Source organism: Mustela nivalis (genome assembly GCF_964662115.1).
Source record: "Mustela nivalis genome assembly, chromosome: 5".
Taxonomy (NCBI): Eukaryota; Metazoa; Chordata; class Mammalia; order Carnivora; family Mustelidae; genus Mustela; species Mustela nivalis.
The window spans coordinates 54,670,512-54,697,621 of NC_139024.1; the positions used below are offsets into that span (position 1 = coordinate 54,670,512).

Below are 27,110 nucleotides of genomic sequence, written 5' to 3' on the forward strand. Positions count from 1 at the left end.
ATGTTAGCCAGGATGCAAAGAAATTTGAATTCTCGGGCATTGTTGCAGAGAGGGAAAATTGGTCCAAAACACTTCAAAAACCTTAGCAGCATCCACTAATACTGTGTGAATATAAAAACTATTATTAGTAGTAGTCCAGGGGTAGTTCTTAAATGGTCTGGGAAATCCCGAGGACTTTGAAATGCTCTCAGGGAGCCCATGAAATCAAAACTTAAAAAAATATATTACTCAGACATTATGTGCCTTTTCCAGTGTTCTCACTTAGACGAATCATTAAAAGGGGTGGTTAGAAAACTGTGGGCACCTTAGCATGAATCAAGTGGCACCACAAAATTGAATGAGTTGTCATGGTATGGCCCTCTGTCATGCACTCACTTATGGTGAAGTGTGAGAATGAGAAAGAGGGGGAGGAGGTGGGGCAGAAGGGGAGCTGGAGGGGAGGAAGGGGAGGAGTTGGGGGGAAGAGGAGGCAGAGTTTGGGAAAGAGGAGAGAAACCAGCTTCACTTAAGAATGTCCTTAAGAAGGTAATAAATTTGTGTGGAATGCACTTGTGATTTTCAAATGAATGTATAAATACATGTTTAAAGTATCTCTTTAATTTCTAATACAGCAAATACTAATAGATATAAGTGGTAGGAAAAAAAGGTTTAGAATCCCCAATGATGATTTTTTTTTTTAAATCAGGAAAAAGGGGTGCTGAAACCAAAAACGTTTGAGAACCACTCAGGAAATATAAGGTCTCTGATTACTTTGTAGCTATCTCACTTACATATCAATGATCCCCTTTTTAAGTGTTTAAATCTTCTGAAGTAGTTAAAATATCCATTATTAAATCAATTGTATTTGTAGGTTCTATTTCTTAAATGACATCCAATGATAAAGTTCAGTCTAATTTCTGACCCATGATCAGAATTACATTACATTACTAGTCAGACAAGGGTAAGGGGGTGAGGTTACCTACTTTCAGCTTATTCAATAAATAAAAATATGGCTTGAGAGTAGAGATAAGAGGAAGTTGTTACTTGTTATTCAAAAATAATTATCTTTGGTCACCACAAACTTCACTGAAGAACTAAATTCTTCCACACCTTTGCTGTGCCAATATATTTTTCATTTAATTTTTACACATAATTTTAGAATACAGGTTATTACATAAAATACATCTATATAAAAGTAGGATTTAATAAAAATTTATTCAGTGTTTCAAAATATATGAACAATATGGGCATACAAAGTGTTAGATCAACTCTAAGAACTGATAAGAAAAATAGTACATAAAAAGATTAAAAATATAAAGAACACTAGGGATAATTATCTGCCATTCTTAGCATCTAATTCAAAACCTATTAATTTTGAGGTCAGAATTTTAGAAACTTAATATTAAGCCAGGCTCTGGTTCTGATTTTTAAAACTGTATGCATTCATTAGAAAAAGCTACATAGCATGGACTTCCTCAAGTGTTCATCTGGAAATGAGAGCAAAGTCCTCTTTACCACACATAGAGCTATTGCCAGTGCAAGTGTAAGATATAATTGTGAGGTTTCTGGGTTCTGTGACGTGCATGTGGAAGTGATTGGAGCTTCAGGGGTAAGCAAGAGGATCTCTGGACCAATTCTGGACCAACAAAACCCCAGAGAGGCTTTCAATTCTAGCTAAGAAAGATTAACAGGTATCACATTTACCCTCCCACTTGAAATACTACTAAAAAATTGGACAACATATAGGAAACAATTTTCTAACCCTAGATATTAAACAATGAAGGACATTGATTCCCTGTGAAATTATAAGCAAACTGGATGAGCCCTATAATTGTTGCAGCTTCCTCTCTGGTAAGAATTTCCAGGCCATGACTCAAGCAGGGGAAACCCATACAGAGGTTAATGACTACCCTGAGTTGAGGATACAGAGATGATAGTCCACTGAGGCAAAGCAGCTAGAGTTTGCATAAAAGCAACAGGGGATAAGGACTGCACTGGAAAAAATAAAAACTTGAGAGACTTGCAGAGGGTCCCCCTATACTCTTTAGCTGAGTACTGATCAGTGCATGTGTGTGATAAAACCACCAAACGCCAAAAAAAATAAACTTGCAAAAAGAGTAGATGGAGCTTTCCTCAAGACTCACATAGAACTTGGAATAGATCCTGTTTCCACCAGCCAGTGGTATACCTCATAATCCATGGGACAATGCATCCAGCGCTCAGAAGAGTTTTGCCTAAGTGCTGGGATAAAATTACCTCTAGAATGCACATTGATGAGGTTCATGTTAACAAATCTTAAAAGAACTGAAGGTATTAAGCTGTTTCCAGGTACCTTATTTGCTAAAAACTCAAGATACTTATAAAGTAAAAAAAAAAAAAAAATACATATATATATATGTGTGTATATATATATATATATATATATATATATATATGCACACAGCATATAAGGCAAAATACAAACTGTCTGGCATACAATAAAAAAATTACTAGGTATGAAAGATGTGAAAAAATAGAACCTGTTAATGAGGAATAAAATAAAAATCAACATTGAAATGATACAGATGACAGAAGAGTAGATAAAGACATTAAAAACAGTATAACTATATTTGGTATTATCAATAAGGCAGGGGTGTCTGAGAAGATCAAATAGAGACATGCAAGATATTAAAAACAACAACAACAACAACAAAAACAGATAAAAACAAACCAAACATTCCATGATGAAAAACAGTGTCTGAGATGAAAAACACACTGGATACAATTAACAGATTAGTTACTACAATTAACAGATTAGTTACTACAAAAGAAGAGTGAACTTAAAGACATAGCAATAAGAACTACACAAAATGAAACAAAGTGATAAAACAGATTTAAGAAGAAAATGATGAAAGCAAAGTGCATCAGTCAGCTGTGTGGTAACTTTAAGCAACCTAACTTAAAAATGAAACTGTAGTTAAAAATCTTCCTACCAAAAATAAATAAATAAAATGGCATGCCCAAAAGGCTTCACTGGTGGTCTCTACCAAACATTTAAAGAAAGAAGTGATACCTATTTTATATCCAGTCTTCCAGATAATTAAAGAGTTGGGAATACTTCCAAATCATTTCATAAAGTTAGTACTACCCTGATGACAAAAACCATAAAAAAGTAATTACAGGAAAAGAAAATTATAAAACCATATCCTTCATGAACACAGATGCCAAAATCCTTAACTAAAGTTTAGGTAACAAAATCCAGTAATATATAAAAATGATAACACAGCAAGACCAAGTAGGGTTTATCTCAGGAATGCAAGATTGTTTTAACATTCTAATGTCACTCAATGTAATTCACCATATTGACAGAGTAGAAAAGAAAAACCGTAAGATCATCCAATAGATTCAGAAAAAGCATTTGACAAAATCCAGTCACTACTTTTGATAAAGACTCTACACAATCCAGGAATAGAAGGAAACGTCCTTAGCCTGATAAAGGGCATCTACAAAAACCTACAGCCAACATCTTAATGATGAAAGACTGAATGCTTTCCACCTAGGATTAAGAACAAAGAAACAATGTCTACTCTCACTTGTCTATTCAACATTATAATGGAGGTTCTACCTAGTGCAGTATGCAAAAGAAAAAAAGAAAGCCTCCTGATTGAAAAGACAAAAGTATGCCTACGATTATTTGCAAAGGCACAGGTTTATGTGTGTAAAAGTTGACAGGATAATAACAAGTCTACCAAAACTAATCCGTGAGTTTGGCAAGTTTGCAAAGTACAAGATCAATATATAAAAATCAACTATATTCCATAGATTAGCAATGATTGAATAACTGGAAATTGAAACTAAAGATGCCATTTATAATAACATCAAAAATAATAAATTCTAGGTTTGGTTTGAGCCTCTCTTTTTTGTTGTTTTGTTTCATACATTCCACAGATGAGAAAAAGACTCTTTTTTTGTTTGTTTGTTTGGTTGGTTTTTTGTTTTGTTTTGTTTTTTATTTTTTATAAACATATAATATATTTTTATTCCCAGGGGTACAGGTCTGTGAATTGCCAGGTTTACACACTTCACAGCACTCACCATAGCACATACCTCCCCAATGTCCTTAACCACATCCCCCTTCTCCCAACCCCCCTCCCCCCAGCAACCCTCAGTTTGTTTTGTGAGATTAAGAGTCACTTATGGTTTGTCTCCCTCCCAATCCCATCTTGTTTCATTGATTCTTCTCCTACCCCCTCAGCCCCCCATGTTGCATCTCCACTTCCTCATATCAGGGAGATCATATGATAGTTGTCTTTCTCTGATTGACTTATTTCGCTAAGCATGATACCCTCTAGTTCCATCCATGTCGTCACAAATGGCAAGATTTCATTTCTTTTAATGCCCGAATGTTTATAGCAGCAATGTCTACAATAGCCAAACTATTGAAAGAACCTAGATGTCCATCAACAGATGAATGAATAAAGAAGATGTGGTATATGTACACAATGGAATACTATGCAGCCATCAAAAGAGAAAGACTCTTAACTACAGAGAACAAACTGATGGTTATGAGAATGGAGGTTGGTGGGGGGATGATTTAAATGGCTAATGGAGATTAAGGAATGGACTCGTGATGAGCATCAGGTATTGTATGGAAGTGCTGAATCACTATATCATACACCCAAAATTAACATTACACTGTATATTAACTAACTGGCATTTAAATTAAAACTTAAAAAAATAATTTGAAAAGATGAAATTCTAAGAACTGAAGCTTACAAAATATGGGCAAGATGTACTTATTTAAAACAACAAAATACTATTACAAGGAAGTAAAGAACAAAACAGAAAGATGGTTATGGGTTGAAAGACTTAACAATGTCACTGAGATACCAATTCTTCCCAAATTGATCTGTGGATTCTCTGCAATATCATTTAAAATTTATATGAAAATGCAAAGGACTTAGAAAATCAAAAGCACCCTGAAAAAGCAGTTATACTACCTGATTTCAAGACTTATAAATTTACATAGTCAAGGTAGTATGGTATTTTCATCAAGATAGACAAATAAGGGCGCCTGGGTGGCTCAGTGGGTTAAGCCGCCGCCTTCGGCTCAGGTCATGATCTCAGGGTCCTGGGATCGAGTCCCACATCGGGCTCTCTGCTCAGCAGGGAGCCTGCTTCCTCCTCTCTCTCTCTGCTTGCCTCTCTGCCTACTTGTACTCTCTCTCTGTCAAATAAATAAATAAATAAAAATCTTAAAAAAAAAATAGACAAATAAAATAATGGAACAGAATAGAGAGTCTAGAAATGGACCCAGAGTATGTGGTCAATTGACTTTTGAAAAAAATTCAAAAACAACTCCATAGAGAAATCACAGTCTTTTCAAAAAAACAGTGCAGAAACAATTACATATCCATATGCAAAAAAAGTTTCACCTGTTTTACAAGATATTCATTTATTAATTTAAAATAAAATTTCCTGGAGAAAACATAGGAAAATATCTATAACCTTTATTTAATGTCTTAGGGCTGTGTTCTATTGGTACATAAAAATCCTAGAAGATTTTTTCTCTGTAGTTTACTGTATGAGAATTATAAAGGTCTGTAAAACTGAACAAGTTAAAACAAGTACACATTGGAAGCATATATTTATAAGATATAAAACAAAGGATTAGTATCTTGAATATATTTTTAAAAGTTTAAATGGATAAAAAAGTAATGGATCTAATAGAAAAATGAGTTGAGGATATTAACTGACAATGAACAGAAATAAATGAATCAGTAAAGATTTCTATCCAATTATATAAAAGAATGTTACTTCTTCAGCTCACATAATTAACTCAATCTTTCTCATGATATGGGTGATTGGAGGCTGGGAATGGGGAATAGGGGCACTCTAAACTTCCCAGATTAGTGAACTTTGACATTTTTTGTTCTAATTCATCTTCAGATAATATCCACAAAAAAGACCCTGACTGTCAAAGGAAGGATAAATATTTGATTCACTACCCTTAATAGGGCAAGAAATAAGACCAGAACATTTCAGAAAGATTTTCAACATTAGTTGAAACCCTCATTTTAACCAACTGATTAAAGAAACTAGAATCCAGATTACTTGAGAATTCTTATCAAACTATTATCTCATCTGTAAAATGACAATGTTCCATTGGAAAATTCATTCACTTTTAGCAAAGACTTATTTACTGCCTAGTTTGTGGTAAATTCTGGATCTTGGAAATATAGATATGAACAAAACTAAGCCCCTGAACTCATATGGCTTATAAGTTAGTAGGAGGGGGAAACAAACAAACAAACAAACAAAAAAACACCTGTTTTTAGAAACCCACTATGAGATTGAAAGTCATAGACTGGGGGAAAAAAAGGTGCAAATCTTCCATCTGCTAAAGGACTTTAGTTCACAATAAATAAAGAACTCAAAACCCAATGACAAGAAAACAACCTAAATTAAAAATGGACAAAATATTTTAACAGACTCTTCAGATATCAATGCAAATATATACATGGAGAGATTTTCAACATCATTACTCATTAGGGAAATGCAAATAAAAGTATCATGAGATTCTACTACCAACCTATTTGAGTCTCTACATTAAAAAAAATCTGACCATATCAAGTGTTGGTTAGGCTGTGAAGCAACTGGAACCCTTACCCACTGCCAATGACATTCTAAAATGACACAGTCACTTGGGAAAATAGTACAATAGGTTTTTTTTTTCCTTTTTAATTTTGTTAATTTATTTATTTGAGGGGGGAGGGGAAGAAGAGGGAGAAGGACAAACAGACCCTGCTGAGCATGGAGCCCTACACAGGACTTGATCTCAAGGCCCTGAGATCATGACCTAAGCCAAACCAAGAGTCAGATGCTTAACTGACTGAGCCACCCAGGTACCTCAATCCACAGTTTTTAAACAAGCTGTCCATACCTTTACTATTTGATCCAGCTTTTCTACTCCTAGAGCAGCTGATCTTACAACTATGTGTACATAAATGCTCATAGCAGCTTTATTTTCAATAACCAAACAACCCAAATGCCCATCAACAGGTGAATGGATAAGCAAATTTTATTTATATAAGCCATACAATTGTGGTATCAATATAGCTATACAAGAGCATTGCTGAATAGTGTTCACCAATAAAAAGTAATGAACTATCGATACATGTAATAACAAACTTTTAGTAGTGATAGCTATTATCATCATCTGGATATGGTGATAGTCTCGTGGGTGTATACATATGTCACAACAAACAACTGAAAAAAAAAACAGAGTCAAAGCAAGAAACGAATTCTTTTTTAAAATAACTTTTAAATATCTTTTTATTAAAGATTTTTATTTATTTATGTGAGCAAGAGAGTGTGTGCATGTATCCAGAGGAGCAGAGGGAGGGGGAGGGACAAGCAGGCTCTGGGCTGAGCGCTCAGTCCCACAACCTTGAGATGATGACCTGAGCAAAAATCAACAGTCAGATGCTTAACAGACTGAGCCACCCAGTCGCCCCTAGATTCTTAATTGTAAGAGAACAATTCAATGGTTACCAGAAAAGAGGTGAGGGGATGGGGGACATAGATGATGGGGATTAAGGAGTACACCTGTGATGAGTACCGGGTGACGTACGGAAGTGTTAAATTAATAGACTGCACACCTGAAACTAGTATAACACTATATGTCAACTAACTGAAATTAAAATGAATTTTTTTTAATTAATTAATTAATTTTATTACCATACAATGCATTATTTGCTTCAGGGATTGAGGTCTGTGCATCATCAGTCTTACACAATTCACAGCACTCACCATAGGACATTCTGACAGAGAGAAAGTAGCCATAAAAGAGCAGTTTGAGAAAGGGGAGTTTGTGGAAGGGAGACTCCTCACACTGGTGTTTTAACTTTAAGTGTTCCAGTTTGAATAAGATTGTTGATGAGGGCAAGGAACAGGTATGGATTAGGTCCTGGGTCCCTCTGTCTACTAGGAAACAGAGCTTTGAGGGGCTTTAAAAAAACAAAAATAAAAACCTTAAAAAGGAAGAAAATCATCCTGATTTATTACTCATGTTACAACGAGCGATCTGGCAAGAAACAAAACCAGCAGTTAATCTGCCAAGCAGAAAAAATGCAATCCCTTTGTTGGTTGTTATGAAGCATTCGGCTGTTTTATGGTGGGAGTCTATCAAATGCAATACATTTTACATGATTGCAAATTCCTTAAAATATGAAGACGCTGTAACCGCATTAACAATGAGCGACTGATACTTTGCAATAACAAATTTTGTTATTCTCTGTAAAAATCTACTATTTTATTTTTAATAATAATGACACAGATTGCTCTCAATGTTACTTTAATATAAATGAATATGTGAGCTTTAATGTGCCTATGAAAAGATAAGAATTGCCTTCTTTCAGAAGTGTAAGTCAGGCATGTAAAGTAAGAAGAGAAGACAATCTTATGGATAAAATGTATCTATAAATATCTATGATAATTGATGATAAATTACACATTACCCCGCCCCCACCTCTACCCGTCAGTGTTATGCCCTTACCAAAGATGTAGGATGAGAACAGATTGTACCATACTTTATCTTTTCTGCATAAGCTCTGTTAAATGCAACCCTAAATGGAGCAGCTATTTTCAGGGGTAATATAAGATGACACTTGGGACATGCCTAGAGTGTTTCAATTATCAGGAAGTAGCCTCGCCTGGAAGTGGCTCATTCGCTCACTTTTTGGTTACGCCTACAAGGCAACCATTTATAACGCTCTGAACTAGCTATGACTGGCCCACCCTTAAACCCCTGCCCTCTGCAGTGCTGATGTCCCTGCGGCCTCACCTGCAGGTCCCCGCTTCTCCTCGGTCTGTCACTGGACACCTTCCCTGCCTCCTCCGTGATGTCATCCTGACCCAGAGCTCTTCCGCTGCTTGCGCCATCCCATCTCTTTCTGAGCACTTTGCCCATTTTAGGTCTTTAAGTCTCAATCTGTGTTACACACTAACCACTGAATCAAATTTTTCTTGTGTCTTCTCACATTCAAGGCTACTTCGTATTTCTTAAGCTCAAACCCTCACCCTCAAAATCTTCCCAGTGCTCTCTTCCTTCTCCAAGGCCAGGGCCAGGGGCCCCAGGGTTCTTGTTCTTCTGCTGTCTTGTGCCTCACTGCTGCTTCCAACCACTGGTGCCAGTTTACCCACTACTCCTCTATGGAAGTTCAAGGCACGGGTGGCACCATTTTTTCTCCTTTCTCCACCTTATCCACAAACCTTCTTTCCCTGCTGTCATTCTCAGTACCAGAATCACCATCTGGGAGAATAACTTCCCTAACACCTGGGTCTTCCCAAGGTTGCCTACCCTGGTCTATCACAGGAAAGGCCAGTTTCACCTCATGTCCTTCGCATGCACTTTGAAATTGTCCTGCTTAAGAATTCTGAAATAGCCACTGCTAATCACGGTTGACTGTCCACGGTCCCTTCACTTTCCTGTCACTTTCTGCTGCTAAACCTGAGCACAGATTCAGTGTGGTTAATACGATCTATGATCACAATCAGAAAAATGAAGATGAAGATATCTAGTTATCTGGACTGAAAGGTTGACATCGTGAGTGGCTTTGGAGATCTGGCTTCTAAGCTAAAGTCATAAAAATCAGGAACACAGCCGCTGTCTTTAAGAAAGAAAATCCTCCTTTTGATTTTGCAAAGCGAGTCCATCTATATGCTAATTTGAATTTTTATCAGGTCTTTCACCATCTGGCTCCAACTTCCTTCACTCGTTTCCTACTCCCACGCTTTCGCCCTCAATCCCACATCCTTTCCTACCCCTTAGCCCTGCCCCCCGACACCCCTAGCTGGCTTTCCTCCCTAGGCACATTGTGCCTGCGTTCGTGGTCCTCTCTCTACCAGAAGGCAGGATCTCCTTTTGGAAATTTCTCTCTTTGCTTTCATTAAATTTAAATGTTACTTTCTCTTTGAACCTTTGCCAGATCTCTCAGGAGTTTTCACACCTAATAATCCATGTACTGAGTGCCTGTCACATGTCAAACACATTCTAAGATCCAGAGGTTCATCAATAAAGAGATGAAAATCACTGCCCTCCTGGAACTTACCTTCCACTGAGACAAAACTGATAATGAAACAGATGCAGTATGTTATTTACTAGTAATATACTCTGTTCACATGTGCTACATAGCAGGCTTGAGGAATAAGTGCTGAGAGTTAGAAGGGAAACTGCATTATTAGAACAGGGTGGTCTGAGATGGCCCCACTGAGGGAGTGAGCTTTGGACAAAACACCAAAGGATCTGAGAAGTAAGCCTGAAGCTGAAGGACAGCAAGATCAGGGTTTGCCGCGAGTATCTTGACATGCAAAGTTGGACTGGGAATTCTGTGAGGATAGAGACTATTTCTTATGGATGTTTTTGCCAGTTTCCAGAATGGTTCCTGGCCATCTTGTAGGGGTTGAGAAATGATGTTAGAATTGCAATGAATTCCTACAGGATGCTCGGCTTCTCCCTGGCTGGGTCCATTTCACATTTTCAGGTGACTTTTCTCAGAGGTAATGTTACAAATAGGCAACTGAGTGAAAGATGACAAACTTTAATTACCATGAAAGCAACACACCCCTTGCTTTCAGCACTCGTTATAAAATAAACAGTGCAAAGGTAACCATCCTTCATTTGATATATTGAACCTTAAAGCTAAATTCTTGGCCTTCACCAACATATTCACAAGTGTCTAATAAAATGCAAAGGAAATTTATTTCTTTAGCATGATACTTCATCAATGTCAAAGACCAAAAGTTTCAGGCACTGCCTTATCCTTGAACTATAGTGACGCCCTACAACATTACATTAATGGAAAATCACTGTTAGTGCAGTTTGAATGGATTCTGGGAAGGTAACACCTTTCCCCCTTTATAAAAATATCCTAAATTCTATGTTTAAATGACAAGAATAAGCCAATAAATGGCTGTAATACTTATCAAATGCAGCAAATTAATGAGTGAGACCTTAATGACATAGGTCTCAACCACAACACATCAAAAGCTAGTGACCCATTGACAAATATTCCAAACACAAAACCCTCATGGAGTGAGTTAAAGTGACTCACGAGAAATCACAAAGAAAGGTTTATCCCGACTGAGATGACATCACTGAAGAGTAAGACTATCTCTAGAATATCAGTGTCAACGACGTTGTTGTTGGGGAAGCAGTCACATTTTACAGTGTGAATGTGTATTGGGCACTCACTGCGCAAGATGACCTCAACAGGGAGACACACGGAACACTCTTTCGCTTTCCAGAACTTGAGGCTACGATTCTAAAGGAAGCCCATGAACATACACTGGAACCATGTTTTCATTATAATTAAAGTTTTTAGTCTCCTTGTTACAGTGATAGATTACCCATAAAATCTGAGACAAGAAGAATGTTTAATGCAGGATACCCATATTACTCTCAGAATATAATAGTTTTTAAATATACATTATGGCTTTTAGGTCTTTGAGGGTTTTTGTCAAAGCAGTAAGCAATACATAAGGTTCTTTCTACAAGCCAATCAATTAGTAAGGCTGGCCAGATCACTGCACTGGGGAGAATGTACACCAAATCTGCTCTCAGCGGGCAAGACTGCTGTGATCAATTATTAATGTCTGCCTTGGGTGAGGGTTAATGTTATAACATATGTTATTCTTGGTTTCAAAGGATGATAATACATTATTGCATAAAGCACCCATAGTGATAGAGGAGAAAATCTAGCTTGAGACCCGAAAGGAAGGAAGAACCAGCAGGAACAGAGTGGGAAATTATTTCGTCCAGCTCTCACTCCTCACTTGCAGCTTGTTTGGCTAAAGTCTTGCATTCATAAAGTCTTTGCTTGTTTGTTTTAATAAGGCAGGTAATTCCTTTACAGAGTACAAACTAGCCACCCACCTCTCAGCATGTGAGACAATGAGAGAATGACACTGTTCCATTAAGAAAGCAGAATCTATTCTAAATATTTCATGCAGGAAGAGATGACGCAGGGCTGGGCAACAGAGTTCAGCAATGTTAGAGGGTCCCATGCATGGCGTGCGGAGCCGCTCTACTTCTACCCACGGTAGCAGAAGTTGGGGACCCTGATGTAGAGATCACCCATCAGATGTCTAATGAGGAAACCCTGAATGTGAGTGTGCACTAGATGTGTATTTGTGCTATTAATTTTGGCTTTCAGGCTGGTGTTCGGCAGTATGAAATGTGGGTGGAAAGGGGTGAACTTTAAGCCCGAGAGAGAACTGATGAGCTACAGATGGACCCTGGCTCTGCAGGGCGGTTCTGCAGGGTGGCTCCCAGGGCCCTATCCCAGGCTGCTAGGACAGGCAGCCTGAGTGTCCACCACAGTCCTCCAGCCCCTGGTTTGCTCCACCTTCGTTACCCAGGAAAAGCTTACATAGTCTTGCGTTTCCCACCAGTCTGTTCAAGGACCTCAGGAGCTATGCAGTACTTAAGAAATGACTATCACAGCCACTGTCTCCCTTTTACCTCCTACACAAAGAGGACAGAAAAGAGTCGTTTTCAGTTTTTATTTACAGCACAACTTTCTATCACCAGTGCACTCATTGGATAATTGTGATTAAACACACATTTAAACTCCTGTTAAGTTTTCCTAATAATTATAGAGCTTAAAGTGGCATTGTACAATATAACCACTTTTATTCATTGTCCAGATACTTGAAGACTCCATTATGCCTTTTTTTTTTCTCCTAGCAAACTGACCTCCATTTTCTTTTAAAATCCTGTTCTTGCATAGATTAAAGTTCCCTTTCCATCTTTCACTCGTGTTGCTCTACTTCGTGTTGCTCTTACTGAGTGTCCTAGATTTAGGTGAGTTTTACTTGCAATCCCATCATTGAGAAATTGATCCTTCCGATTTTTTTAATACTGTTTTTCCTGGAGACTTCTAAATAATTAATCAATATTCAAGATATTTCTGTAAGAGTCTGGACAACATAAGAATAACCAGGATTATAGTTACTATTTAACATTATGCTAGGAGTTCTACCCAGTGAGATAATAGAAAATAATAATAATGAGGGGCATAATTGTAGGAAGAGAAGCAGCAAAGGTATCACTCACTTTAAAAAATCTGAGACAAAAGTCAAATCATGGTACACTATTTGGTCCAGCAATAAAAAATATTAAAGAGTTTTGATAATATAAATAGTGGCTATTGGCTTAAAAAAATCGTGATGTATGTTATTTGGGAGGTAAATGGGAATAAAGGAGAGGAGTTAAAAAAGTGGATTTTCCTCCAGAAAAATCTATAGAAGTTGATATATCAAGAAAGGTTAAGTATAATCAGGACATTTAAAAATATAAAGAAAAAGATAATCAAAAATTGCTTAACGTGGTAGCTTCGGGGGAGGGGAGATGAGGTGAAAGGTCTATGATACAGAGATTAATTCTTCTTCATTATCAGCTCTTCAGTGCTATTTGCTATGGATTTATTTAACTATGCACATATGTATCTTGGGTAAAAATAAGTCATGATTATCCATAATGAAATAGTATGCAGTTACTCAAAAGTATAGGGTACACACTTATGTACTAATGTAAAAATAATCTAGCATATGGTGAGTGAAAAAATATTCATGTTGCTGACTTTTTAAAAGGGATGGAGAAGCATTTTCTCTTTTTACTTTACACATTTAGAATGAAATTTTTACCACAAAATGTATTATTTTGTAATTTAAAAAAAGAAAATCCACTGAACAGCTGCTGATGTTGTCTAGAACATGTGTAGAACAAGGAAATGTTTAGAACAAGGAAAACAAAGACAGTAGCTTTCCTGTGTGTCTTCAATAATGATTAGAACATGTAAGGAGAAAATGTCCCATTCACAATGGTGACAAAAAGAATAAAATACTAGCAATAAGACAGATAACAAATGTACGTAAGCTATAACATTTTATAGAAAGCTACAAATGAAAACACATAAGTGAAGAGGTTAACCATGTTCCTGGTTGGAAAATTCAATATCGTAAACCCATAAACTCTCCTAAAATTAATTTATAGATTCAATGCAGACCGCAACAAAAACCCCAATAGATTTTCTATGGAACTGGTCCAGCTGATTCTAAAATCCATCTGGAAGAGTAAATGTGCAAAATTAGCTATGAAAATTCTGAAAAAGAAAAATGAAACGGGACTTGCTTTGTTAGATATCAAATGTATTATAAATTTCCAGTTTTAAAAATGTGGCCTCAGAGCAGGAATGAACAAGATGAATGGAAATGGGAAGAAGATAAACAAGCAATTCACACTTGCACAGTCTGATGGGCACATGAAAAGATGTTAAATTTCTCTGATCATAGGAGAAATAACAATTAAGTAATGAGCTACTTGTTGCCCAATTTGTAGGAAATATTAAGAAAAAAAATCAGTATCACTGAATTCTGGAAGATACGTGGGGAAACTATGTCCCCAGATTCTATTGTCGGGAGCAACTTGTTGCAGCCATTGGGGGGACAATTTGGCAGGAAATCTACATATTAAATATGTTTAAACCTTGACCCAGAAATTCCATTTCTAGAACTCTGTCCTGGAGTTTATTCATACATGTGAGAAAAGATACATGTACAGTAGTATTGACAAAAAAATCTTGGATATTACCCAAATGCCAATTGTTATGTTAAAGATTATGAACTCTGTAGCCATAAAAACAATGTGGTAGAGCCTTACGTATCATATGGGCAGATATCCCAAGGTACACTTGATACTGAAAGTGGGAAAAGCAAATTGCAGAACATTATGTGTAGCAAAATACAAGTAACTTATTATCTATATATGTACATACATATGTACACAGAAAAAGGTTTGCAAAAACACACAGAAAATGTTTAACAAAAGTTCATTTTGAAAAGGAGAGTGGGACTGGTGTAGGACAAAGAAATTCACATTTTTCTTCATATATTCCCATATAAGATTGAATTTGTTGTTGTTGTTTAGAGTAGAACTGTTTGCATTCATTTGTAATTAGATAAATTTTCATAGTACAACATTAAGAGTATTGTAAACCAATCTACCAAAGAAGAAAAGCCTATGGCAAGTATATGTTTATCATTTTGTGTTTAAGCTGAAACTTTAGTTTTTTCACCTGGACTTTTTTATAAGAGAGAAAAATTACAAGTAGTACAGAACTGAACATTAAATGTTTACTTTTCAGAGTAATCATTACCTTTACTTTCTCTTTTTTCCCCACTATGACATTTACAGTTTGTGTGGAAAAGAATAGGAGAGAGAAGAAGGAAGTAAGAAAAACTTGAGTAATTCCACAAGATGTGCAAAAAGCCCGATTGCATTCTTACTGCAGTCCAGTGTCTAGTCTCCTCTCGCAACCCCAGGTGCTGGAAAAGAATGGCCTTGAAAGCAAACTTTGGTTTGCCGTCATACGGACGGATGGGAATTTGAGTTGGTGTAGGTCCCAGGACTTGGAAAACACCTGCGTTCTTCCAGCACGTGTCTTACTTACACACACACACACACACACACACACCCAAGGCAAGTGGCAGACAAGACCAAACTGCCCGCTCAGCTTTTACTTAGCCCCTTCTGTATTTTGCCATAAAGATCTTCCAGATCAGGCTTTGCCACTATATCTTTCCTATTACATGCCAACGCCTTTTTGTAAAACTGCAAATCGCCATACAAATTGTTAGATGTGATTATTACCAGTTTCTGCAAATTACTTTTTAATGCCTTTCTTCCTTTCTCTAATCAATCCCTTGCCATAAAAATAAATGTCAGGAATTTAAATTAAACAACCACCACCACCCCTTACCTCGTGCCTCGTCTGTGCAAAACTTATACAATAAACTGTGGAAAAACACAAGCCAAGTAAGACACAAGCCTTACTCTCTAAAAGGCCTCATGATGCCATGGAGAGGACAGCTAGGACAACAACCACTATACTATCAGGCTGAATCCCATAAAGGCTTTAATAACAGGACAGCTCATGGGGACGAGGGGGATTTCTAACCAGATGGGCTCCAGAAGGCTTCATGTGGAAAATGACATGTCATCTAGGTCTTGAGAAAATGGAGGAGCAGGATGTTCCAAGAAGGATCCATGTGACAAAAGACTTAAGGATAAGCACTACCAGGACGTGGTGGTGAAGCCGGATGTGGAGGGAAAGGCGAAGGGAAAGGAAAATGACAGAACTGGGAATTCCTCCTACAAAAGAAAACTGGAGCACAAGTTCTCAACAGAATCCCAGTAAATGTCTCTTTTTATTTGAGGATTTATTTTTTTTTTCCTGGCTTGGAATTTACTTCTTGTCTATTGGAGCTATATAATATGAAGACCTCACTGGATTTCACTGCATTTGCTAGATTCGGCATTTTGAATTAAAAAAAAAAAAAAAAAGTTTGTTATTCCCAAATCACTTCATTTGTAATCTGATCACAAAAAGAAAGGTGAGTCCTGCTTCAGACCCAGAGGGAGAGTGTTTTAGAAAGAATGGACAGTCCTCCTTGGCTTTCTAAAGCAGCCTGGGGCACAGGAGAGGAAAAGCCAGCTCCCTGATGGGCGCTGAGGAGGAAGGGCCCAGAGCATTCAACAGCCAATCGGAAAGCAGAAATGCGGATATACCCTGTTCTTAGAGGACAGACTATGGATAAAGTCATCTGGGTACTGTCTGGAAAGCATTTTTTATTCAAAGTCCTATTCTCAAAGTCCGCATAGGAATCCCAATGAGCTGGTAGGAACATGTCCTATGCAACACCTTGTTTTAAGGCTGAGTAAGGCAAATTTATTGGCTCCTATGTAGTGAAAGTAAAAATTAAAAACACATACTCTCAGAAAATCAGAAGATCTTAAATAAGGGGAAAAATGGCAATCCTTTCATAGTCTTAACTTAAATGAGCAGCCTAGGAGGGCAAAAACACCATGAAAGTTTAAAAATCACTTAACTGTTAATTTCTAAGACCTCCCCAGAAAAAAAAAGACCTAAGAATTATCTTACTGGATTCTCAAAAAGAGTATTTTCACAGTAGAGATCTCTCCTTCATTGAAAGATAATATCACATCAAGGACTGTCTCAGCAAAAATTATGTCAGTTGACATTTCAGGGACTACGGCTGTGGAACTGGTTGAAGGGGCTGACTCCCAAGGCTGTGGGAAATCACCCACTAATTACGCCCGGCCTGAACCCTGACCGTGGAGTTGATTGGTGAAAGGTGCACAGTAGGAATGTCTGTAAGCACGGGTTGGCAGCCTTATCTTCATTCATGTGATGTCCATTCTTTCTAAAACAGGGTTCTTTTTCTCTTGGGATTATAGAAATGCTTCATCATCAAGGGTGAATTTTTATAAGGTACAAAAACATTCAGAAAAGGAAAGAAAACTCACCCATAATCATACCATGCAAACATAGGTTTCTTTTTTTCCCCTATGTTATTCCAACATGTTATTTCAAAACATGAATTTATAAGATACATCACAGACTGTATCCAGCTGACGGGAATATATAAAAAAAGAGACCTATCCACGTGAAATGAAAAAAAGCAGCACCCTGGAATACTTGTATAGACCACATTAAACTATGTTTGTAGATTCAGCTGCGTGAATTTTATCTCCAAATGCAATAAAGGCAATACAGTAGAAAATACAATAAAAACATTCTTTTAGAGGAAAGATATTCATTACCAGAACCATGTTCCACAGTAACAGTGCAAATGCCCATTCTAGTTAAACAAGGTTGAGTGATTCCCCACTTGCTTCTCTACAATCTTGGGACACGATAAAGAAATTGCTACCTAAGTACATTTTATAAAGGTTACAGTAGGCCAAACTCCGAGAACAAAGGAGATAAAAAACAAAAATATTCAAAGCAGCAATGGAAAGCAACATAATTTAATTTCACCAGCAGTTGCTTGCTTGGTGCTGTTTTACCTTTTAAAGGATTTAGGAATTTCTAATTGGAAAAAAAGAAAGAAAGAAAGAAAGAAAGAAAGAAAGAAAGAAAGAAAGAAAGAAAGAAAGGAAGGAAGGAAGAAAGAAAGAAAGAAAGAAAGAAACCCAAAATCTAGATAGTTCCTGCTTTGGAATTTGATACACATATCAAATATATATTCAATTTTCAATTAATTCCGCAAATATTCAGTTCGGTCTTGAGAGATTAAAACGAAATGCCAATTGAATTTACACACGATGTTAAATGTTTCCGGATTTGTGTTTTTATTTATTTTTAATTTATGGAGATCCTATTTGCCGACTATTAGCATAAACGTTCACTTAAAAAGAGTCCTTCAATAAACACGACTGACATATATCAAAGTGTAATATATTAGTATTTTTCTATGAAAAGACCACATACAAGCCCATCTCTGGGTATCAGTGAGAAACAAGTATGATGGAGAAAATCTTTCTGCGAAGTACGTGGACCTCAAAAGTATCAGGACAAGTTTGACCCACTCAGAAGATGGCTTATAGTATATTTATCTCTGCTGGTCTCCTGGAGTTATAATGATTACTGTCAGCAGGGATGCCCTTTCCTTTGGCAGCGCTGACACTGCTGAGTACAAATTAAAGGGAAATCAGATTTTTTAGTCTCTGAAAGGGTGGCAGAAGTGGGGGAGGGACAGAATCTTTCCCTCCCTATCTTTCTTTTCGCTCTTTTGAGTTTGTCAAGGAGATTCACACTAGAAAATTTAAACAGAGTGCATGCACACTGAATGGGGAAGTTCTCATTGCGCACTAAAGTGGTGTGAGACAATCACCCACGTTCCTTCAGCTTTCCCTAGCCCTTACGAAGACAAAAGACATGAACTCCAGTCCTCCTCACCTGAAGTTTGTTCTCACAGCTTCGTCTGTGAGAATTCAAAATGTATTCTGTGATAGATTCCCAAAAGACAAAGGTTGCAAATTTCTTAAAAAAAAAAAAAATGGATTTCACATGTTAAAAAACTCAGAAGCATAGATGAATGAAACAATTACAGAATTCTTTATCATTGGAGGTTTTTGTATTAAGGTTTCAGTATGCCACTGTGTGAGAAACAGTGACATGTTTTCAAATCGCTGATGAAGAGCTTAACATAAAGGCAATATTACTCATTCTTAGATTCATGTTTCTCCAGCTTCATGATAATTTGCACTAAAAATGAAAGTCAACTCTTATCCTGACTAGCTCCTTAATTGCAGTGAGGTATGTTAATGTGGTAATGACATATTATCAGATGTTGCTTTTACAAAATATCCTACAAGACAGTTACTAGTATACTGTGAAATATTAATAATTAAAAACAAATCACACTTGTCCAAATAAATACATCTGTCTATTACAACATCTTTGTTTCTTCCCTTGCACTTGTTTTTCTGAAATGGCAGGTGTCAAAGTGGGGCTTTTTATTGTAGGATATTCACCCAATTTTGCATACCATTTGTAGGAGACCTGACAGCAGACTAAAATGATTAAATGCAGGCAATCGTGATGTAGCAATAGGGAAGAATTCTTTGGAATTCTTGTTCTGAGACCATCCAAGACAACTGAATGGGCTCCAGAGTAGAACTGTTTCATCCATGATATTCAACCCAAGCCATTGGACCCCGGACATCCTGACATCTCCCTACCCATAGTAGGGAGCCTCCACACACAGATGTGCATTCAATAGGTGAAGGTGACAATACTCTGAAAGGGATTTCATTTATTACACAATTTGCTGCACAATTCAATGGTTAGGCTGCTCGGTTTCATAGTGAATTTTTAAATCCTTCATTAATCCAAAAAATGTTCTTACATAACAAAATGGAAATCAGCCATTTCCATCTGTTTCTAAGATTCTGCATCCTTGTTGGTTTTCATTTTAAGAGTGAACTGGAGAGCCAGCTTATGAGTTTAGAATGAGGCCCTTAATTGCCAAGCGAACTGGAGTGTCCCAAAGGCTTGCCTAGAGCATCCATCTCTGAAAGGAGATAGTTATAATCTCATTTGTTCTCGATTCCCAAAGTTTGATAAATTACAAATGGGATGAGTTTGAGCTGTTTAATTGAGAAAGGTGAGTAAGTCCATAAAATACCATAGTTCTTTCATTGTTCATTTCATTCAGATCATTGCAAGAAGGAAACACCACTTAACACTAAGCATAGCTAAGCTGTTACTCCCACCTTCCTTTGGACTATTATATGCATCACATGCCCTTTGCTGCAGGTTCTTCCTACTCTTGTGAGGATGTGAGACATAAAGAAGGGGAGGTAATGAGTAGAGGAAGCTCACTCATCAATCTACACAAATGAAGGGAAAATGGGGAAACCATGAACTTAAACGGGTGGCAAGCTCTCTTAGTTATAAAAGCAGAGTAAGTTCCTGTTAACGAACAAGGATGTCCTGGTTAATATCAGTACTCTTCCTTCCAGCAAGTCCATTTTCTGCAAGATGGGTTTTATCTTGAGAGTGATTAATAATTTGATGACTAACAACTTCTTTCAAGATCATACGATACTACCACACTTCTCAGATGTTTGAGAACTTTTAGAGAAATACTTGCTTTCAAAAATTTAAGATATGGGCTTCCATTGCAATATAAGGTGTGCTTTCCCAAATATTTTATGTAATTACTATTTCTAGGCAAAAACAACACTTCTTTAATTTTATATTTTAAAATTACATCCTTTAATAAAAAAATCTGAGGGTGAAATCACAAATGAGAATGTATTTTAATAGAGACACATATTTACAATCTCAAGATTCCATTTTTCTTTTTTTAACGGTTCTTCCTGCTGGTGGGTAGGAGGAAAGTTTGGCAAATTTTGTTCCTAACGGTAATATATATATATAAACTGCCTATGCCATCCAGAACAGGAGCCCTCGTAGTTAATCTGGAAATTTATATCTCCTGATCCCACAATATTAGGGACCATTCTGTGTCTAACCTCACCGAGCACCCTGACAGAGAGGAAGCATGACCTAAATGAAACTTGGGAGATTAGTCTTGAAACACCGTCCCAAGGAAAGTTCGACCTGATTTCCTAATTCCTACAGATCATGAAACTTAAAGTGTCAAGTTGGACTGGTAGACCTTGGCAGTGTCTCTTTCATCTGGCACTGGCTCAGCATGGTGGAGAGACAGGGTGGCCAGAGGACGAAGGTCTAGGGAAGGGAGGAATTCTGTAAGTCCCTCTATGAATCCTGTTTTCCAGGGAAAGCTCAACTTCCATTTTAGTAAAGCCACCACCACCATATCAGACAACAATCATGACTTCCTGCCCTTGCACGTAATATACTGTCGAATATGAAAAGAGATACAGGAGATGAAATATTTGAGATGTTCACACATGTACAGTTTCCTATTCTTGCCTGAGTGTCCTTCCACAGGAGGAGCTGGGCTACGTCAGCATGTCATAAGGACAGGCACATTTCTAATTCAAGGCCCTCAAGACCCATCAGCTCCGCAGCAACCTCAAAGCTCCCTGTCAATGTTGTTAATGGCAAATCTAAGCATGTGAGTGTCTTCAGTCAGGGCGCTCCTAATAGCATCGTGATTGCCAAGTGATTGAGAACAATCATAGGGAGAAGACAGAAATGGCCTATTAGGACTTCGTGGCCATCTCCCCTCCCTCCCCACAGAGCTGCTTTCTTTCCGCAGGCACAACAGAGCAGTGACCTACAGGAGGGGTACTATATAGCTTTCCTTAGTTCCATGTTCAGCCATCACAGGTTATAAAAATCAAACACTGTAGGGTGGAATGGGAGATATACCCCATGCTATAAATGTATACCCTATTGCTGATATCTCCAAAAATGATTCAACATAGCTTATTATTTATATTCTAGATGCTATTTCTTTTATTTTTAATTAAAGCAATTTAACAGAAATTCCTAAATAGAGTACCCTCATTCTTTTATAGTCCAGAGGAACCATAGGAAAAATTATGCTTACTTCTTTTCTTGATCACTTTTAAAACTCCTTTATCTTTCTAATGAAACACCTCTCCACCAATAAAAATGGATCCAACGTGATCTGGAAGGAAGTTAAGCTGGTAGAGAAGGCTGAGGTTGATGTGGAAAAAAAAAATACAAAAATACAAATACAAATTCTTTTGTATTTATTCTCTTCTCTCAACTACCTGATCTTTTGGGGGAATCTTCTGGGTCATCACTGATAAAGGTTCACTGACAGCAAAGCAATCCATAGTAAACAAATTCATAGAACCAGGGCATAGGAAAAACAAAACAAAACCCCACAATATCCCAGACATGTTCCCAGGACCAATAATATGGAAGATATTATTTTTGTTAATGTTCTGATGCCATGTCCTGCTTCCTAATCATATTTGATTAGGAAATTCATTTCCCCAAAGGGTATCTATTAACCCATTAACAATTCACAATACATCAACTGTCACTTGACAATTTTAAAGCTTAAGACTTAAAGATTAACTTTCAAAGCTGTTAGGAACACACCAGTGTACACGTTTCGACCCATTCTGTTACAGTCTTAATCTTTGATGCTTTCTATATGAACACGGCCTTTGAGAAGGTGTCTTCCATGCTCATTCTTTTATTCTGTATTAAATGCCCTTAATCTCAGGTTCTACCTACTTTGGTCCTGCAGGCTCTGGAGTAATTCCCATTCATTAAGTGAGTAAATTACATCTCTGTGCCTGTTTCCTCATCTCTAAAAGGGACACGGTGATCGAATTAGCCTGTCCCCAAGAGGGTTCAGCATGTCTCTCCCAGAATACTCAATAAATGTTGGCTATTACATATCTAAAAAGGATTGAGATCAAGCCCCACAAAATAAATGTGATCCTCATTCACCTTTGACCCCATTCTTACCTTCATCTCTTATGCTCAATGAATGGTCTCTTCCACCCACATTCTGACTTAAAAGTGGAAAAAACCATGTTATCTCAGCAGGAGACAACAGTCTGGCTCTTTAATTTCTCTAATCCTCCCATCTCAATTAGAAAATCATTTCTAAGTGCAGAGGTGGGCAGAAAACTGTGAAGGTTTTTAATGACCACTCTTCACCTTCTCACTAAGGTTTGCTACATTTCAAGATCAATAGCATCAATTATCCCAGTTGCCACACCAACCATCATTTTGTGGGAAAGATTCAGTAGAGACAATTCCACATTTAAACTTGGTCTTTCATCTTGGGCACTACTTGTTTTGGTGGCTCTAAATGCAGCCCACACCCTCTGCAATTCACAAAAAGAGCTACAAAATAAAATGGATCCTTGCGATATCTTGCTAGCATCTTCAGAAACACAATTATAGTGAAACACATTAAATGTGCCCAGCATCACTGGGCTGGGACATTGGGCTGCTTGGTAGGTGGGTCTCTGGAAGAGCTTCTGGAGAGAGCCCTAGCCTAATCCTAGGGGCCACAGGACTGGCCTGACATGTTCATATGATGTGCTTGAATAAAGTGATAAGGGCTATCTCCTAACTGCTATGGAAGCCCCCTCCAGATGCATGTGAGAAAGATTTTCCTCCATCTTTAAAGACCTTTAACAGAATTTTTAGTAATTCTAAAAATGCAAAGATAAATACAGAACAAAGAATACCCATCTACCCTTTGACCAGATTCACCAATTTAACATTTTACCTTATTTATCATTTGTTGTCCCTCTTCCTCATTCCCCCAACCCCGGAACTATTTAAAGGTAGATTATGTACCTCTTTATCCCTAAAATAGTTACATATATCAAGTCCTTTATCATCCAAGAATAGGGGTATTCTTACTTGGCCACAGTGAAGTTACTAACTTAAGTTTTACATGAACACTGTTCTCCAATCTACAATTAGTATTCCAAGTTTTATCAGCTGCCTCATACATATCTTTTATCCCATTTTTATGCCCTCCAGTATAGGATCTGGTCTACAGTCAGATTATTTTCTTTACCTGTCAGGCCTTGACAGTCTTTAATCTGGAATATTAAATAGTCTTTTATAAGAACTTTCAATGTCTTCTACAGAATTGACCTTTTTGAAGAATATAGTTCCCTACTCCCTCATTTATTATTTATTTCAATAGAACATTCCTCACATTAAGTATGTCTACTGTTCCTCACAATTATATTCAGGTATCACTGTAGACCAGAATGCTACTTAGATGATGTGTCCTTCTCACTATCACAGCTTAGGATGTAAAATGTCTCATTGATGAGGCCAATTTTGATCATCTGGTCAAGGTGTTGCCCAATTTCTGAACTGTAACACTGCTACAGATTTTCTCCCTCACCAATAATAAGCAATATGCAGGAAGACACCACGACTGTACACATATTCTCTTCCTCATCATCAAAATTTTTCCGCAAGGGTGCCCAAGTGGCTCAGTCAGTTAAGCCTCTCATTCTTGGTTTTGACTGGGGTCATGATCTCAAGGTCATGAGATTGAGCCCCACATCTGGTTCTGTGCTCGGGGCGGGGTGGGGGGGTCTGCTTGGGATTCTCTCCCCTTCTCCCTCTGCCCCTTTATCTCTTTTTAGAATAAATAAAATATTTTTAAAAAAATTCTCCCTAGATTTAGTATCATTTGAGGATTCTTGACTGACCCTGTCTTTACCATGCCTCTTCCAGCTCCTGCACACCCTCTGGCTTCCCCATTCACCACTCAACCCTCAGCATTCTACTGGAAGAAAGACCTTCCTTTTCCCTCATTTATTATTGTGTTTGCCTTTTGGTTACTGGCAGGACTGATGGATTCCTATTATTTTTAATGGTTTATAATTCATTACTACCCTTAATTACATTGATGCTCACATTGTCTAAGATTAGGCAGAAGAAACCCATTCATGCTGATTTCTATATTCTTGCAGTATCCTCCTACCTTTTTTTTTTAGTACATACAGATACAATTATATACAAATACAATTATACATGCATACATAAAAAAATACATATTTTATAAATCATGAATTCACTCAGATACTGCCAGTTTTTGTATATCCCTATGGGATAGCTTCCTTGTCTTCTCCCATTCCCTATTTGTGTGTCTATTCCAAAGTGAGATCCCAACATCAACACATTTATTTATTTGCTCATTCCTATAATATATCTAAGATAGCTTGAAAATTGCTTTGCCTGATCCCCAAACAAACATACCAAGAGAGGTGAGGATTTGTTTGCAAATGCCACTCCACCCTTCCCAAGACGAAGGATATATAATCAAATTCTGTGTTTCTAAGATACATGGATCCTCCCTTCCTTTCTTTTCCCTTCAGTGGGGTTTAAATATTCATTATGAAATACTGTTTCATTTGTTGCAGCTTGCTTCCAATTCTTACTGATTTTATTTTCTGAATTTGTATGCACGACAGTCTTTCAAAAGTTAAAACATAAAAATATGTACTCAAAGTATTTTTCTCTTCCATATCCCTTCCATCCTATTCTCTACTCACCCCTTATAAACACTTCATTGTTTCCTCATTCTTCCTGTGTAGCTCTTAGTAAAGATAAGCAGAAATATGCATGCTTTTTAATTTTCTCTTCTTTCATACATATAAAGAAGCATACTAACATAGTCTTTGGCACATAGCTTTTTTTCTCATTTAAGTATATTCTAAAAATCACTCCATTCTAGAGGTCTCCTCATAACTTTTTTTTACAGCTGCATAATGGTATAGTGTGTGTATATATTATAGTTTATAGAATGAATCTCTATGTTTGGACACTTTAGTTCCCAATATTTTGCAATTACAACAAATGCTTCAATGAACAACCTTATGTATATATATATATATATATTATATTGTTGGAGGTTCATCTTCAGGGTAAATTCTTAGAAGTGGGATTGCAGGATCAAAAAGCAAATGCACATATTACCAAATCCTCCTCTGTGAAGATTTGTAACCATTTTCTATTTCCATTAGCAATGTATGAGAGTGCTTGTTTCCAAAAAATATATATTCTTAAGCTTTTAAATTTGCTAGTCTGGTGGATGAGAATTTTACCAGTGTTGGTTCCATTTACACGTCTGATTGTGAGTCAACTTGAATGTCTTTTCTTGTATGTTCTTTTTTGTGAATTTATCATGTCACTTGCTATTTTTTCTATAGGATTTGTGTTCATTCCCCCTTAATTTTCAAAAGCTGATTTCTAATTAGGATTATTAGCCTTTTATCTGTGACAAATGTTGAAAATATTTTCTCCCAGAGGCCACTTTTCTTTTAAATTGTTTGCTTACAGTGCTTTTCCTTTTGAGTATTTTGTTTGCTTTTTAACCTGCAGAGCTTTTTTTTTTTTTTTATGGAGACCATTTTATATTTTGTTTTGCTGTATTAGAATTTTTTCCAAAGAAGACATACAAATGGCCAACAGACACATAAAAAAAAATCATCACTTTGCATCAGGGAAATACAAAGCAAAACCACAATGAGATACCACCAAACACTGGTCAGAATGGCTAAAATTAACAAGTCAGCAAAAGACAGGTAAGGATGTTGAAGATGCTGAGAAAGGGGAACCTTCCTACATTGCTGGTGGGAATGCAAGCTGGTGCAGCCACTCTGGAAAATAGTAAGGGCCTCAGAGAGTTGAAAATAGAGCTACCCTATGACCCAGAAATTGCACTACTGGGGATGTACCACAAAGATACAAATGTAGTGATCTGAAAGGGCACCTTTACCCCATTATTTATAGCAGCAATGTCCACAATAGCCAAACTATGGAAAGAGCCCAGATGTCTATCGACAGATGAATGGATAAAGATGATGTGGGATATATATATATATATATATATATATATATATATATATATATATAATGGAATACTATGCAGCCATCAAAAAATGACATCTTGGCATTTGCAACGATGGGGATGGAACTAAAGCGTATTATGCTAAGCAAAACAAGTCAATCAGAGAAAGACAATTATCATATGACCTCACTCCCATGTGAAATTTAAGAAACAAAACAAAGGTCATGCGGGGGAGAAGAAAAAATGAAACAAGTCAAAATCAGAGAGGAAGACAAACCATAAGAGACTCTTAATCATAGGAAATAAACTGAGGTTGCTGGAGGGGAGGACAGTGGGTGAATGGGGTAACTGCATGACAGGCAATAAGGAGAGCACATGATGTAATGAGCATTGGGTATTATACAAAACTGATGAATCACTGACCTCTACTTCTGAATATATTCATTATATACAATATACATTATATGTTA

The 27,110-nt window shown here is 37.1% G+C and overlaps 1 protein-coding gene and 1 long non-coding RNA gene across 5 annotated transcripts in view; both read right to left on the reverse strand.

Annotated features, from left to right (window-relative positions):
* The window catches only part of LOC309864645 (sterile alpha motif domain-containing protein 5), a 909,922-nt gene that overhangs the window by 749,847 nt on the left and 132,965 nt on the right, over nucleotides 1-27,110 (reverse strand). The window lies entirely within an intron of this gene.
* LOC309864655 overlaps nucleotides 1-27,110 on the reverse strand; it is a 394,132-nt gene that overhangs the window by 332,607 nt on the left and 34,415 nt on the right. The window lies entirely within an intron of this gene.